A 13,766-nucleotide genomic window follows, 5' to 3' on the forward strand; every position below is an offset into this window, starting at 1 on the left:
AATATACATATGTATTTGATTGACAATTAAATGGTGAATTCATAATTTTACCATTTTAGTGGTACTAAACCACTAAAAAAAATGTTTCATAGTGTCTGATAACACATTCCTTTTGGCATTGTTTCATCAAATAAACTCAACTGACTCAGAAAAAAATATAACTTTAAATGTTTTTTTCAATAAACTGTACTAGAATGTTTTGGAGATAGTTGAAGCTCAGAAATAAAGTTTACAATATGTTTGTTCCCAGTGAGTCGGTACCAGCAAACATCAAACATTGCACACACATGCTACTTCTCTGAGTACAAAACTGTGTTTTCACCGGAAAGAGAGCTTTAAATTAAATACGAATTCTTACTACAAAACATTAGATTTTTAATTCCCCGCCAACCTATTACTTTTGTTTTGTGTGCTTAGTATCACATTAATTTCCATACTTAAAAAAGGCAAATACCACTGAGAGACAGATCTTCACTATATCGCACAAAAAACTATAACATTTGGTGAGATGTCCCTGTTAGGAGTAGATGGAAATCAAGTAGGGGACTTTATAAAATTCTAAATTAAAGGGGGTATAAATAATATAATTTTGTTATTTATAAAATTCATAGAGTAAAAAATTGTAAAAATGAGACTCTGGAAGCAAAGGGATAACACTGGCCGTTAGAGAGAAAAAGGGTAGTGATTAGGTCAGCCTAATTGGGTCCCACTTGGTTGTTTTTGTAGTTAAAATAATACTATTACCTTTCCAAACTCATGACAAGAATTATGTTTACTACTTTTTTTACAAACGGTATTGTCTTTTCTTTTTTTCCTATCCTTAAAAACAATCCTTACAAACTACCTTCTAAAATAAAGAGTAGCCTGAATTATATATTTTAAAAGTGATTTAATACTATAATCAGATAAAAAACCGACTGGTTAAATATGTTTTAAAAAATGTCTGTGATAATATAAATGTACAAAAATATTCATAACTTAGACTTTATTTGCCATCATTTTGTCCTTTTTTAAGGCCAAAAGCCGCTTCAAAATTTAGAGTTTTAAGTGATTTTGCAGCAGGTTGTACGTTTTTAGATGTAAGCCTACGTATGGTTACCAAACCATTAAGAAAATCGATTTAAAAATAATAATTAAAAAAAATTAGGTACTTTGGTATTATACGGAGGCCACTTATTTTACAGTGCGTTGAGGTGGTTATGTTAGGTTGGGTAATCATAAATATGTTTGTAGGACTTTCCTCGTTTTGTTATTAATTGACCGGTACCAGATGAGTCATACTTTTTATTTATGATAACTCAACCTAACATAACCGCTGCAGTGCGCTGTATAAGAGTGGCCTCCGTATAATACCTAAGTACCAAAAATTATTTACTTTAAAAATAATTTCATCTGTAAAGTTATCAATGCTTCTTTAATATATTTATTGCTATGGTAATATTTTTTCCTACAGTCGCCCGACAAAGTTGGTTTCCTTGTACTGTTTATAGTACAAAAAGCTGCCAATTGCTGCATATTGATACTTTGCCGTACGGTTTATACTTTGTCGTACGGTTTATACTTTGCCGTACATCATGATTCCAACGAAACAACACAAAACAGCGTGGTTCTATTATGCACGTAATCCGTGTACGCTTGGAAATAGGTTGGCAACACTTAAAGATAATAATACTATGAGCAGCTGATTGACTATTATAACTACAATTTAACCTGTCATTTCGTGTTTATCGTTTCGGTATTTCTGAACATTCTGGACTTTTTCTTTTAAACGTTTTTAAAACATTCCTACGATCTTAATAAACAAGAAAATGCCTTTAAAGCATTTTTTTTAGGCGCGGAAACCACTTTAAATTACAAAAACATACGGAACTATATTCTCAAAACGCGGAGCACATTTCTTGCCGAGGAAAAATAGCGGAGTGATACGGACCGCGGGTACTACTTTCACTAGGGCACCATTTGTGTTGCCAGCTGAACCTAAAAAACGTGTTGTATAGTGTTTGAAAGACTAATTATTTATATGCTTTATAGTGACTGTAGGAAAAATATAATGTGTCACACAAGTGAAAAAGGCCTTTGCCGCACTCGAGATCATTCCGCACTCGCCTGCGGCTTGTGCGTAAACATTGCTCTCGTGTGCAGCAAAGTGCCACTTTCACCACTAGTTACACAAATAACTATTAACAAATCGAAGAAAAAATTTTAAGATCTATCATGATATGGTATCTCCGTGGTAATATAATTCATTTTGCACGTAAGGCTTTGGACACATGTATAACCACAACCATGGAAGGTAACTAGCAAACTGATACACATCATTCCAAAGAATGACGTGGTCCAAAAATAGGTCCTAACAATTCATTGGACCTTCTAACCCCAAAATGTCGACAACAATCAAGTATTCATGATATAAAATAAACAAACATAAGGATTACGTGAAAATGAAACACCATGGGCAAATCTCGGTAAAGCCTCAACTATTTATTAAAAAAAAAACCTTTGATCCAACATTGGTTGAATAAAACTAAACCAAACTCAATGAATAATTCATAAAAAATATTTCTGAATACAGGATATACCCAAACTAGAGGTTCGCTAGTACAAATCCAGCGCTTGTGTAATTCAAAAGTATTCACTATACACTATTTTATATGGTGCAATATAAAATAGTGCAATATAGAACTTGACATTTCACAGCTCTTGTTAAATAACCCTACATAAATCATATTTTCCTTAAAAGTCCCTTTTTTGTTTGATAAAAACAACTCAATAAATATTCTTCCTAACGTGAGGTACATACAAACAAGTCTGGCAAAAAGGAAGAGGGCCAATAATTTAAAATTGTTCTACAACAAAACGAATTTAAACCAATTGCTTAATGTTTTAACAAATTTTAAAAGGATACGAAATCTTGATACTAAAGATTTTGCTTTTTTAGAAGGTGACATAGTTGTAAACTGTTAATGCGATGTTAAGATGATTGATAAGGTACAAATTATGATAACTCTATCGAGGATCTTTCTTATTTTGACTATTGGTGTAAGAAGAAAGTGAATTTTATCATCGCAAAGATAATTCTGTATCATCTGAGATGATAATTATTATAATATCAACTAACATGTTCTTGTTTGTCAAAAGACAAATCTTGTTTTTCATAAAATCTTACCTCGTTTTCGAAGAAGCCAAGTCAGGTATTCGTATTGATGTGGAGGTTAATTGGATCAGCAAACCTTAGCTTGCATACTGTGTCAGCTTCAAACTGGTAAGGTTACGGACATTGTTTGATTCACATAAAATGGAAATTCTAAAAAGTGTACACATGTTGAATAACCATGCTTATGTGTAAATAAATTCATGTTTTTGGTTTATTTTACCAGGGTTCAAATTAAATAAAAAGTACTTTACCTTTGTTTTATATGTAGTATAGAATAGGTTTGATGTGATCCATTTGCCATGTTATAGTTGTGGCTGGTAAATAACTTCAAAGAATAAGCTTTTTATATTGAAATTGAATTTGGTTTGAACATAATTTTTAATTGTAGTATTATAAAACTGTTTGTGATCCTTGTAGCAGAAAATCTACGCAGTCGCTGGGCTAGGAATGAAAGTACACATTCATAAAAATTCTATAAATAACAATAGCTTAGCAAAATACATGCTTTGAAATACAACCAACCCCAATTTATGTTAAATGTCAAATATGACCAATAATCATGTATTTGGGAACGGTGGCTAGGATTATTGAGTGTAATATCAGATACCAACCAAGAGAAGACTAACCACGTATTCCCCATAGATAGATACTAAGCCACACAATTTGTTGCATAACATAAGTTTGCATAACATGGTGTCCGTTGTACATAATAAATTCAAAACATCGATAGATCTCTATTTTAAAATTTACAAGACATATAAATATATATTACTTATAAATAAAAAATTTAAGGTATGTTTTTATATTGTTATCTACGAACATTCTAAGGTTGAAAATATAATCAGTGATTATAAATTAATCTAATACAATTTAAGCTTACTATTCTTACATCTCATAGCTAACCATTCACAAGAAAGAATATATCCTATTCTTTTGAATGAAGAGTATAAATAATAAGGTATAATACAAAGACATACACCCTACTATCTGCGTGTTCTTCAACTGCAGAGTTTGTTGTAAATGACGACAGTATTAAAGACAAGTTGCTGAACATTCCTCTCTCTCTTTCTCTCACTCTTGTGAAATTGTTTCATTTAAAATTAACTGTGATCACTAAGTTTTTGTGACGTTATTCCGTTATCCTCACATTTTATTAAAATGTTTTTAGATTTATTTGACGAATTGCAACTATTGCTCAAAATCGAGCAATTGATAAGTATTGCGGGACTTTTAAAATTGAGTGAATTTAATATAAATATAACTCGCAATTGAAGACTTTGTTATTAGACTCAACTTATTAATTGCGTATCTTCTATAAGTACTTACTCTGTTAATAAAAGATCCACAGCTCTTTTTTATAGACTATATGTAGGCTATTGTATATTTGTTGTAGCTTACCAGGAGCTGATTTTGTTCATTGGTGTTTTACAAAAATAGTTAAATCCCTCCAAAGTAATTTTCCTGACTAACAGTCGTATAAAGTTTTCCATATGAAAATGCAGGAAAGGTAATGTCCAACTGGTGATATTCATCTCTTGCTATGAACTGAACCTGAACTTTTAGGCTAAAATAAATGATAAATTATCAATTATGAATGGTAGGGTTAGAAAGATTTCAGGTTGATCTCTTAAAAATTGCACCGGACCTATGTCCATATGTTAACATTCCCTGAGGATGTAAAACAAGCTGGCAAAGTGTACGTAGGGTGATATTTAGCTGTGACCCAAGAACAGAGGCAAAGCTAAAGTAATAACAAAAATTCATTGTTGTAGCCCCGGAACTGTTATATATAAAATATTTGGTTTTACAATACCTTTATCAGTTCCAAATGTAACCTTCGTCAACGTGTTACATGTTTTGGCTTGTCAAACACGTTGACGAAGGTTACATTTGGAACTGATAAAGGTATTGTAAAACCAAATATTTTTTTAAAGTAACAACATCCTAATAAAATTTTCTTGAATCTGGGATGGATAAAAAAATATGCCTGCATCTACACTTAATCAAATGTTCAACTTTAATTATGAGAAGATTTTTACGTAAATGTTAAATATGAGTGCGTCAGATAATAGGTACGGTAACTACGTTAATAGTCATGAAAATGTGTTTACGGGATTACCATACGAGTCCGGTAAACACATTTTGGACGAGCGACGTACGATAGTTTATTACGCTATACCACTAAATCTGTACAAATCCTTATACAGGGTGTTTTTTTAAAAACTTGCATCTTTATTTATGTAAAAACCGCAATAGATAGAAATATGCAGTTTGCGGGAATCATCTATTGACGTAGGGGGACCAACTGTTTTGAATTCAACGTTACATTCACATTCCCCCCCTTTCCCCCCCCTGCCCCCAACTTATTTTTTTTAAATAGCAAGGTACCCCTTGTGACATATCAAATAAAAGAGCATGAAAAAAGAAAATTTTTGATGAAAAAAATTGAAAATCGTTTCATAAATTTGTGAGATATTCCCCCCCTCACCCCCCCGGAACTTAATTTTTTTAATAGCAAAGTACCCCTTGTGACATATCAAATGAAAGAGCATGAAAAAAGAAAAATTTTGGCGAAATTTATTTTTCATTTGATATGGCACAAGGGCGGGTACCTTGCTATTAAAAAACAAGTTATGGGTAGGGGAAAAGGGGGGTGATTATCTCACAAATTCATGAGCCGATTTTTTTTTCACCAAAAATTTTCTTTTTTCATGCTCTTTCATTTGATATGTCACAAGGGGTACTTTGCTGTTAAAAAAAAAATTAAGTTCCGGGGGGGTGAGGGGGGGAATATCTCACAAATTTATGAACCGATTTTCAATTTTTTTTCATCAAACATTTTCTTTTTTTATGCTCTTTTATTTGATATGTCACAAGGGGTACCTTGCTATTTAAAAAAAATAAGTTGGTGGCAGGGGGGGAAAGGGGGGAATGTGAATGTAACGTTGAATTCAAAACAATTGGTCCCCCTACGTCAATAGATGATTTGTAGATATTAGCCTAGACACCTATTTATTATGAGTATTTTTACCTTTTTTGGTAGCCTAAGGTGTCCAAAATCCTTATCTCCTGCGAGACGCCTAGGCCTACAGTAGGCCTACAACCTTGTGCGGTATCGCGTGTCGTCTCCCGCTCGCTTGATGTACAGTACGTGTGTGACCATGGTTGTAAAACTGTATATAAATATGTGTTTCGTGAACTGTGTTATATGTTTTGTAAATCGTGACAACCACTTCTGTGGGCAATGTTGAAACCTGACAATGACAGCGACTGAAGATGCATTGTAATTAATGCGAAACGCGTCTCGCAGGAGATAAGGATTTTGGACACCTTAGGCTACCAAAAAAGGTAAAAATACTCATAATAGATGATTCCCGCAAACTGCATATTTCTATCTATTGCGGTTTTTACATAAATAAAGATGCAAGTTTTTAAAAAAACACCCTGTATATTACCACCAACTAAAGGACTAACAATCACTAACCATATAATAACCTCTAAGAGAGGTTATGTTTTTGTTTATAGCTACTCATCGCCAAATACAGTATAATCAGCTGGTTGGTGTCATTACAATAGTACGTAATGAAACCCCATTTGATTGACCTGGTGGTAAACAGCTGTTTTCTAGACTAAATCTTTTGTAGGAAGTTGGTCAAAATAGTGTGGTGTGGTATAATTTCTTTAAGTTAAAGATTATAAACTAGTCTTGAACTGTATATACTGTAACTTTATGCTATACAAATATGTAACCATAAATATATATATGTTCTTCGTTAAGGCCTACACTAATTAAAGCACTAAAGAGGCTTGTCTCAAAGCCATATCAACCAGAATAATCTCCATATGCACAAATGAGTCATTTAACCCACTGAGCTTACTAATTGGCGAGTTTCTGCTACACGTGGCGTAGTTCGTTAATCAAGGCTGATTGGCTCTAATCGAATCCGATCCTCTGAGAAGTTATCCCTTACTATGTTTCTTCTAGAAAAACTTATTCGTGTTTAATGTATACAAACCGATAAAACTATTTTTGCATTTGCACAACCGTGAAAGTGTTAAGTATTTTGTAGAAACATGCTTATTATCAATATGCATATAACAATATAGAGTTATTTTAGAATTATTGCACAGTTGGTAGCACTGGTTTCCCTTCAGTTGGTATTGGTAAATCTCCCGGCCACCCCACTCCTCCCACATTCCGCGCGAAGATGGAATGGTGGGGGCCTCTCTCACTCAGTTCGCTGGTAGCGTTCACACGAAGCGTAAGTGGTTATAGTGGTCAGTGGTGGTTACAAATTGGATAACGTAAATATATTTATAGGGGTAAGTATTTTTTTCTGTTAAGATGTGTTTATGTAATTTTAATGGTAGTTTTTATTATTTAAAATGTTTAAAAACTGAAAATTTAGGATGGTTTAAAATTATGTAATAGATATTCTTTTTTTTATACATTCATAAATATTATATGAGGAGTTCATTAAACATGATGCTAAAACTTTTGGAGAAACATTTAATATGTTGATGGTACTTAAAAGGTGTTTGTTTATATATTTTCACCTATTTCTTGGTGTTTAGTTATACATTTATAAGTAAATTAATGTTATACAATTAAGAGTGCCTATATTAAAAGTATTGATGTATTATATACGGTTCTTATAAATGCATACATGTCGCTTGTCTAAGGCTAATCTGTTATTCCAAAATCGTGATAATAACGTAGGCCTATATATCGTCTCAGATAAAAAATAATCAATTACCGTTTCTTATGTTTCCAAATATTTCGACGCTTGTAATATTATGTGTTATCCTAAAAAAATTGTTTATTAAGATGTTTCCCAGTGTATTCAAGAGGTAATTTTACTCACCCTCGAATCCGAGGGTTAAATCTTAGAGTTGATTTATTTGTCGTATGGACTATAAATACATTACGATATTTTATTAAGTTTAAACGTTATATAGTTACAGGACCAGGGTGTAGACCGTTCCCGTACAACATAAAACAGCCACCAGTATAAACACCGCATACGGAGTTGCGATTTGTAATTTTCTGATGAGATGCTTTTTTATTGATTGCCAAGAATTTCCTGTACCATCTTTGTTGACGGAAAACACATCATTCAATCATCTTAAACAATCGATCAATCATGTATTAACGATTACACAATAGGAGCACATCTGTCATAGTAGGTAGGAGGTGGGAGGACCGCGTACTAGTTCATTTAACTCCACAATTTATTGTGTCTTTTTAATGATCCATCTGGCTAATTAAAATCCTATTTTGAAGTCGATTTATCGGTGTGGTCTGCATAATAACGTTACCAACCACGTTACGTCATGTGGTTTCGTTATTATTATTGTATAAATGGTGTTTACCGTTGAAATAAATGAAATGAAATGAAATACGTAGGTATCAAATACTTGAACGTAACCAATATTACATTAAAAATTTAACTTAAAGAACCGGCCTGAATGTTTTCATTGATAGTTATAAATAAAATCAAGCTTTGTATTGTGACGATTTGTAGGATAACATTATTTAATGATATTCCTTGTATTGTACTAAGAACATACGGGAAACATCTCACCTAATGTAGAACGTACCAGAAGATAACCTAAGGAATAATTGGAGTCATCAGTCAGTCTCCTGTTAGGGTTTAAGGAACCATCCTCAAGTCATCCATTATGATTTTGATCCCCACTTGAGGTTTTATATTCAATATTTCTCTTATTATCACTAAATGCTTATAGAGTTTTGTTTTGTCCCAAGAGTCGAAATCCCCTGTAGACATAAACCCTAGTTTCCTTGGGTTGAAAAAACCGCCTTAGGTGGCCTTTACTTAGTCACTTCTTTCTCTGAAGGGAAAGGACTTTTTACCATTAGAAAAATGTAGGGTATTTAATTTCAACACGCATGCAAGATCAGTGTAGAATGAAGTAAGATTTCTTTATCTTGTATTAATTACGAAGACGAAACACTAAGGAAGGCAAGGGTTAGGTTTTAAGTTAAAAAATTTAATTAATTTTTGGTTGACCAGTTTTTACAGTAGAGGGCAAAACTATTTACTTATCCTATTTACAATTTAGTAAAAAAAAAAAAATAAACAATTGTGGTACTTAAAAAGGTTGTCCTTATTGTTCAATTGTTCTTCTTGTTGGTTGTTCTCCCACAAAGAGATATTTCGCTATCTAATGTTGGTGCGTCACCTTTTGGGTGGTTATGAATCGATGCATAGTAAGCCATTGAACCTGGTTATGTTCTAAAATATGAGTTCAAGCCACTGGACCATTACCATGTCCCTACCATCGGAAATCACTTACTAGATTCATCTGAGGTATAACTAATACGAATTATACTTTTTCACACATGTTGGTAACAAACAGATTTTCAGACATGTTTGTACTTTTCATAACTAACTGAAAATAAATTAAACACATATAGCTTTAGTGAGACGAGCAAAAAAGGAATCGCCATTAATCAATACACTTAGGGTAATACCATTTCCAATCCTAAAAGAAGAAAAAACAGGATGTTGAGAAGAATAAACAAAAAGCTTTTTGGAATTCGTTTGAATGGTAAAAGCACCCCCTGAGGCTTTCAATTATCTTTTAAGACAACAAAAGTCCGCGCTTAACTAAACAAAACTCCATTTTAAAGATTGAAATTGAATTTGTTGTGTTTTAAAAGTAACTCTTGGTATTTTCTAGTTGCTAATATGATATTTATTAACATTTAAATAGTTGTTCAAAATACACTTAAAAAAATACTACAATTTGTTTTCATATAATGCATTTCAGTGCATGAATGGCCATACAGCTAGAACTCATACAGTTTTTTTTTCTTGCTTCTTTATTTATTTAAAAACTGCAATAGATAGAAAGATGCAATTTTCATGGTGAGGGAATTAAATGTTCCACAAAATACTCGTAAGTGTTTTCCGGAAATCGTACCCCCTCACCCCTCCCCTCACCTTCAAAATCGCCCTACTTCTAAAATTTGTAAAATTTCTCGGGGTTTTTACCGTTTTTTTATTGAACACCCATTTTTAAAGGTGTGACTAGCTGGCATGCTTGTAATTGACTAGGGGTACCTTGTAATTTTTAAATTGTAAGTTAAAGGTAGGGGGAGAAAGGGGGTGAATGGAAACTTCACATTAAATTCACAACAATGGCCCTTACGTCAATAGACGATTCCCGCAAACTCCATATTTCTATATATTGCGGTTTTTACATAAATAAAGAACTAACTTTAAAAAAAAAACACCCCGTATATATCATACATTGAAGGTATTTCAATTTGATGCAATATTTATTCAAAGTAATTACTATCGTATAGTTACTATAGTGTAGTTGTATTTGCATTTACTAAGCCTTGTAGTAACGTTGTATTTTTCAAGTCTTTCTAAGTTCTTTTCTTTATATTATCAATTGATCTTCCAAATTAAAAACATACACACAGTTAATAGCATTATAGTTTAAAATTTAAATAACAACAAGATCAATTTATCATAAAGGATAGAAACATGTAATTATCATTTTTAATGCTACTTACTAGCTATCAGAGACTATAAAAACTGTGTTTAAAACCACAACAAGGGCAACTATGGCATAAAGTTAGTGCAGGCTTAACCGTCATACCAACGGACTATTGGCTATGCACTATGCAGTTATTATGCATACACCCAAACATAATGCATACATTTGAGGCACTCTTTTAGCTTATAGTGTTTTGCAAAGTTGAACTATATACGGTTTCCTCTTAACCATTTAATTGAATGATTTATTGTGTTGAATCCTTTTATTTTACACAACTACTAAGTAAAAATTATCATTAAGAATTGAGTGAGTATTTTATTAAAATGTAGATTTGCTAAAACCGATCACAATATAACATTAAAAGCGTTCACTTTCATATGCTTTGTGGATCATGCTTCTTGATCCTTTCGTGTAGCAATACATACAAATCGTGTCAATTACGTTACATGACATTTTATTCGCGCATTAGTTAGTAATGACTGTAACAAGGAAACAGCATTAACTCAGATGATATTTTATACAGAATTTATCTGGTTTTCACAGGTGCTAAAGAACAATGAACATGTTGCTCAAATACTCAGTGCAAATAAACGTCACGCTTCTAATTAATTACATCGATTATTTCCTAGCGTCTCTTGTTTAGCTCTTAACCCTTGTCAATAATAACGCCTAACGTTCAGTTTTAAACATTTTTAATTATTGTCATCTAGGTTCATAATTATTTACAAGGTCCATAGAAATACAGTAAAAATATTTTTCCATCTACTCCATATGTGAGCTCATTTTAAAGTTATATTGTAAGGGTAATAATAAATAGCTCTTTGGTGAAAAATTTCCGAAAATCTAATCAAACTGGTCCTCTTGATCAAAAACGAATAATTGACAGGGTATTGGAAACTCCCGGTCAAAATGCAGTCTACTATGAATGTTCATCTGCTACCTGCGATTTTCAAGGAATTTATTTGTGTTACAGTGTTATAATCTGCACATTATTATAAATGACTTAAAAGGTAGACTTTAAAGTTGGAACATTACATTACATTCCCAAGTTTTGGCATACGAAAAGTGAATATATTAGCTACCATCTTACCTTAACCTTTACCTTATCGAGCCTATGTTAATACTTTGGAGTTTTAATGATTATAGCAAAAAGTTATGCAAGTTTACAATATCTGTTTTACGAGTGTGCTTTATTGGTATAGACTGAAGTTTATCTTTCCCTGTGTATGTTCATTGTGTTGTTACAAAAGTTATCCTCTGCAAACTTTCTGGCTTATGTGAAGTTACCATGATTGTTATACTGGATCGTTTTATGCAATAAAAATGGATGTTCGCCATCAATATTCCTGTTAATTAAAAATTAATAACACTATTTTTGCATACCGTACAACAACAAAAAACAGAAATAAGTGATTTTCTCTCACAAATATTTGCAATTAGTTGAATAAAATACATAACAGTTTTTAAGTTGTTTTTAGAAATGATTTAATCATACAAGATAATTAGACTAGGCCCGTTTTCAAAAAAAGGCAATGCAAGAAGCATTTCATGTAACAATTGGGGAAACAACGTTTTTAGGGTATTTCGACCCTGCTGAGTACGAATCTGCCTGTTGCCAACGCGAAATATGAACCGGAAGTGCGGTATCCAAGATGGCGGCCAAAACTCTTTTTGCCCCATATCTCCCTTGTTATTTGGCCTAAAATGATGGTTTAAACGTGCATATAGGGGTTTTTCAGATGCCAAACACATTACAATACTCAAAATTGACTTAAATTGAGTTTTGAGGGCATATCTTCCAAAATGGCGCCCAAGATGGCCACCAAAAACTATAATTTCCGCATATCTCCCTTGTTTTTTGGCTGAAAATAATTATTTAGACGTCTGCATAGGGGTTTTCTCGGATGCCAAACACAGTGCAACACCCAAAATTTACTTACATTAGGTTTTGGGGGCATATATTCTAAGATGGCACCCGAGATGGCCGCCAAACACTATTATTTCCGTATATATATATCTCTTGTTTATTTGCTTAAATTAATTATTTAAACGTCTACAAAGGTATTTTCTTCTGATTTTAATCACATTGCAACACTCATTATTTACTTCCATTGAGTTTAGATGACATATGTTTCTAAGATGGCAATATAAACTTTATTGTGCTTACGTGAGCTCCGTCCGTATTATTGTATTTAGTGTTTAAAACCAGTCAGATATCTATTAGTATGGCTGAATATGTGCTACTATTTTTGAAATACCAATTGAAATTTAGCAATCTTAAAGTAGAAGGCAAATTGTTTAATGTAGGCTACTCTGGTGGCACCGTAGATAACGCTAGTACAACAGAACCTGTAATTAAGGATTTTTTAGAATTAAGTGTGTATGATGTTGACGAATTTATCACTTATTTAAGGTGTCCAGTTATGTAAATAGATATTTATTGTAAAATATGACGATACCATACGTATTTTTATATGTTTTACAGCAATAAATAATTTGATTTGATCTGAACGTGTAGTCCAACAGAACCTGTAAAAATTATTTTTTAGACCATCCCTAAAATCCGCAATAAGTGGTGCATGTAAATTAAATTAAACAAAGGTACTTTATAACACATTAATAAATAATAATGAACGATTTGGTTATAATATTCAATGATACTGTACTTTTATATTGCATTGATCTTGTGGTACCACCCATCAATGGAGGTTTGTTTACCACGGGTCTCAATGGATAAAATAGATTTTTAAAGGGGTTTTTTATGGCAGCATGTTGGCCAAGCGTCTATAAAAGTTAATTTATGAAGAGAAAGTAAACAATTGTATACATGTGTACAAAATAATTGTTAATAAGGTAAAATCTTTTGGTTTCCAACCATCTATAAAAGTTTGTTTGTGAAGAGAAAGTAAACATTTATATGCATTTCTACGAAATAATTATTTAAGGTAAGTACAATTTGTATTAAATCTTTAGTTTATTCAAACTTAGCAATAGGGACGCAACACGTTATTTTCACATTTAACAAAGGAGAAAACATAACAAATAGCGTTTACCGTGATTATTTAACGAATTGTTCAAA

General features: G+C 32.3%; 1 protein-coding gene across 2 annotated transcripts in view; it reads left to right on the forward strand.

Moving 5' to 3' along the window:
• Positions 1 to 7,380: 7,380 nt before the first annotated feature.
• The window catches only part of LOC128994701 (zwei Ig domain protein zig-8-like), a 32,975-nt gene continuing 26,589 nt past the window's right edge, over positions 7,381 to 13,766 (forward strand). For both annotated transcript variants that reach the window (XM_054419428.1, XM_054419429.1), the window contains exon 1: positions 7,381 to 7,477. The gene's annotated coding sequence lies outside the window, so the exon portion shown is untranslated. The remainder of the gene's footprint in view (positions 7,478 to 13,766) is intronic.

This window comes from Macrosteles quadrilineatus, unplaced genomic scaffold (genome assembly GCF_028750875.1).
Source record: "Macrosteles quadrilineatus isolate MER2022 unplaced genomic scaffold, UCM_ALF_1.0 Scaffold_5__1_contigs__length_97177068, whole genome shotgun sequence".
Classification (NCBI taxonomy): domain Eukaryota; kingdom Metazoa; phylum Arthropoda; class Insecta; order Hemiptera; family Cicadellidae; genus Macrosteles; species Macrosteles quadrilineatus.